This window comes from Octopus bimaculoides, chromosome 16, assembly GCF_001194135.2.
Source record: "Octopus bimaculoides isolate UCB-OBI-ISO-001 chromosome 16, ASM119413v2, whole genome shotgun sequence".
Lineage (NCBI taxonomy): Eukaryota > Metazoa > Mollusca > Cephalopoda > Octopoda > Octopodidae > Octopus > Octopus bimaculoides.
In genome coordinates, this window is record NC_068996.1 from 13929274 (window position 1) to 13933200 (window position 3927).

The window sequence follows — 3927 nt, forward strand, 5'->3', positions numbered from 1 at the left end:
TATATATATATATATATATATATATATATATATATATATATATATGAATATGTGTGTATCTGTGTGTCTATAATTATCCCCACATCACAGCTTGATTGCCAATGTTGGCGTGTTTACGTCCCATTAATTTAACCGTTCGGCTAAGTGGGCCTCACTTCGGTCAATTTTACTGTTCAACTATTTGTTGGAAATTGCGAAATGTTAGAGTAGGCGTTATTAAAACAGGCGAGACGTTGCATGATATAGACCGCAAATGCTTCTCATAATAAGTCTGATCTATGTGGATTCAGCAAAATTTCGCAAACAACGGGAACATCAACAACGATAAACACAAAAAGTAATTCCACCTAATATATTGGAGCACACGACTGGGCCCATCAAATCGTAGTGCTGATATTCCATGAATAGAAAAATTTGCTTGAAATCGAAAAATGTTTAAAACTAGTAATCTGACAAAAACGTATTATTGTCTAATTAAACGTCTATTACAAATCAACGCGAAATGTAAATTACGGCGAACATAAGTTATCACTTTGTTGCTTTATACTCATATATGTGTGCGGAAATATTCGTTGTTTTTACAAAATAATATCCATAATACTAGCAGAAAAAAGGTATCATTCCGACTAATTATACTATTTGTTAAAGTATTTGTTGAAAATAACGAAATGAGTGGGTTTGATTAAAACTGGTGATAAAAGTAGCCAGGTGGCTATTTACACATGGTAAAGAGAAATTAGTGAAAACAACAAAACTATATAGTGATAATTCGTAATTAGCAGCAAAAGCAGTATTAATTTGAAATAATATTTTCTATATCTTAACGTAGATCTAGCGTAGGAAACCATAAATTTTGAGTATTCGTCTCGAGAAAGCATTTAGTGTGAACATTTAGAACTAAAAATCGCACAATTGAATGAGAAGCAGGTGGCAAGCGTTCAACAGCGGGCCCTGGGTATTGGTGCATTTTGACTTCTGCTTCTTCGAGCGTCAAATATCCATTTGCGATTGCATACTTAGAAAAAAAAAATTGCTTCTACTAATATAGAAAAACACTGATTAACCAATCCCTGATAAGCTGAGTGAAAATTAGCTCCAAGTAACATTATGTATATCTTAGCGTGAATATATTGTAGACTACTGTAGAACTGCGACATTTGTCTTCTGATAACTTCTCATACGGACGTGCAATTATCAAGCGATGGTACAGGGTAAGTACAATCACAAAGATACACACACGTACACACACAAATATGTGTGTGTGTGTGTGTTTGTGTGTGTGTGTGTGTGTGTGTGTGTGTGCGCGTGTGTCAAATGGATGTGTTATAATATTACTCCGCACATACAATAACAGCTGTATCAACAATCCAGCATACCTCCAGCATAAGCTGCCCCACGGATATCACTATGGTTTCGACACCTGGGCAGTACCATTCAATCCGTTGCTGCCAACAGCACTAAAATAAGTGTTGTTTGGGAACAAACATACTATATATATCGCCACATTCATTCAATCTTAATTCTAGGAAGGATTAAACACTAACTTTATTAATTAAACTACAACAAAGAAACACATTTACCCTTTGTACAACAGTATCGGTAAATAAATTCAATAAGTAAACCAATAACTAACTCCTAAATTATGTACCAATAGCGACCAATCCTATATATATATACACGATGGCTTCTTTTCTTTGAGTTTCCGTCAGCAATATCGACTCACTACTAGTTTATGATCGACCCAGAGCTATAAAAGAAGGCACTTGCCCACCAAGGTACCACGCATTGGAACTGACTCGGAACTATATGTTTGAGAAAAATTAGAATATTAGGGTCAAGTAAGAGGTCTCTATAGAAACGAACCATTTGATCGGTTAGCTGGAAAAAGATGACATTGATAGCTAGATAGATAGCTAGATATTCCAAATATTTCTTTCTTTTTATATTAAATCTTGCTTTTCTATGCCTTAAAACAATAATAAATACTGAATAAATTCATTTTATCAAGATACGCTGCCGAAAATTTAACTGTCAATTTTCCTGCTAAATTTCCGTAACTCAGTGGTTCGACAAAAGTGGCCAATATACTAAGTAGCAGCCATACAAAATAATCTGTGAGTTCGACTAAAAACTCTTTAAGGCGGTGCGCATGTATGCCTGAATTCCAACGAATGAAACACGTTAACGATAGAAGATGAAAACAAGGTTCGATTCAACTACGACCTTTAAAGGCAGGACACTGTCGCCGCAGTCCAATAAATGAAATAAGTAAAAGGTGAGTGCGGATGATGATTTCTTGGAGCTGTTTATTCGAAAAAGTCAACATCAGTACTTATCTTTTATCGTTTACTTGGTTAAGTCACTGGACTATGTCCATGCTGGGGCAACGCCTCGAAAGAGCTTAGTCGAATGACTACTTCATCATTTTTATACTGATCCTTTTATATGTGTGCGTTCATATTTACATATATGACTGTGTGGTTTAAAACTAGCTTTTCTGCAACGTGGTTTCCTTTTCAGTCCCACCGCTAGGTTCCCTGGACAAGGGATTTCTAGTATATGCTAGAGTCGATGAAATAATTTTGAATGGATTTGCCATACGAAATTTTAAAAAATCATTGTGTGTATGCACGTGTGCACACGTATGCATTGTGCCTGTGTGTATGCATGTGTACGTGCGTGTGTATGCGTGTATACATGTGCGCGTGTGTATGCATGTACACATGTGCGTGTGTGTGTGTGTGTACGTATGCGTGCATACGTGTGTGTTCGTATGTGTGCGTATGTGTGTGTGTGTGTATCTTTTATGCTTCTGTCATTGAGCTACAGTCCTGCTGGGGCACAACTTTGAACGATTTCGTCGGACTAATCGAATCCGGAAATAATTAATCACAGCTGGTAATTAGTATATTCCCTCTTCTGCCGAACCCCTATATTTACATGATGCAATCAAACCAATACCAGTTGTCAAATGGTGGTAGGGAACAAACGCAAACAGGAAATGAAAGGTACGTGCACGCACACACACATATACACACACACACATACACACACACGCACACATACACATACGCGCACGCACATGCCACTTTCTTCAGTTTCCGCATGCTAAATGCACTCACAAGGCATTTATCATCTTGAGGCCTTATTAAAGGATACTTGCCAAATATCATACGCAATGGGACTCAACTAAAAATGAAACGGTTGGGAAGCACACAAGGACGCCTGCGCCTATATATATATATATATATATACAGAGAGAGAGAGAGAGAGAGAGAGAGAGAGAGAGACAGAGAGACAGAGAGAGACAGAGAGAGACAGAGAGAGAGAGAGAGAAAGAGAGAGATTTGCATAGTTATCATAAAGCATTATCGCAAGCATATGAACGTTTTAGGCAGTTTTCAGAGCAAAAACAATGCAACTTAGAAATTAAAAATCAGATAATAACATGTTGCCTCCTTAAATTTGCTAATGAAGACGTTGTAATCCTGAAATATTGAAATACCAGGTAATAGTACTAACCATCTGCAAATATTTTTAATTAACTAATATATACTCTTTTACTCTTTTACTTGTTTCAGTCATTTGACTGCGGCCATGCTGGAGCACCGCCTTTAGTCGAGCAAATCGACCCCAGGAATTATTCTTTGGAAGCCTAGTACTTATTCTATCGGTCTCTTATGCCGAACCGCTAGGTTACGGGGACGTAAACACACCAGCATCGGTTGTCAAGCGATGTAGGGGGACAAACACAGACACAAACATATACACACATATATATATATACATATATACGACGGGCTTCTTTCAGTTTCTGTCTACCAAATCCACTCACAAGGCTTTGGTCGGCCCGAGGCTATAGTAGAAGACACTTGCCCAAGATGCCACGCAGTGGGAATGAACCCGGAACCATGTGGTTGGTAAGCA

The 3927-nt window shown here is 37.6% G+C and overlaps 1 protein-coding gene across 3 annotated transcripts in view; it reads right to left on the reverse strand.

The window, feature by feature from the left end:
- Nucleotides 1–3927, reverse strand: part of LOC106873734 (carboxypeptidase D) — a 471768-nt gene that overhangs the window by 88461 nt on the left and 379380 nt on the right. The gene's annotated exons all lie outside the window — the stretch shown is intronic.